Source organism: Dunckerocampus dactyliophorus, chromosome 12 (genome assembly GCF_027744805.1).
Source record: "Dunckerocampus dactyliophorus isolate RoL2022-P2 chromosome 12, RoL_Ddac_1.1, whole genome shotgun sequence".
Lineage (NCBI taxonomy): Eukaryota > Metazoa > Chordata > Actinopteri > Syngnathiformes > Syngnathidae > Dunckerocampus > Dunckerocampus dactyliophorus.
Window position 1 is genome coordinate 8,339,727 of NC_072830.1, and position 462 is coordinate 8,340,188.

Sequence of the window (462 nt, forward strand, 5' to 3'; positions counted from 1 at the left end):
CATAAATACACATTGTTATATTCTTATATAGTATATACTCATACATTTAATATTATATATATGTGTGCGTGTGTATATATATATATATATATATATATATATATATATATATATATATATATATATATATATATATATATATAATATCTATATTATAAATTAATATAAAAAAATTTCACCAGCAAAATTATTATTATTAATATTTTTTTATTATATTAGGTTCAACTGCAAAATAGTTTTTCATTAAAATAAAGCATTAATAATGACTGCATGATTATCAGTAGTAGCAGTAATATTAATAATAACAATAATAATGATATAATTATTATATTGTCCTTATTTTGTCCTATTTCATTTTAATCATGTATTTTCTTGTTTTGTTCTATATTGGTCCATTTCCCTTAGGTTGAGTGCCATCTAGCGGCCAAGCGTGGACAAATGCCACCAATTCTCGACTCCATG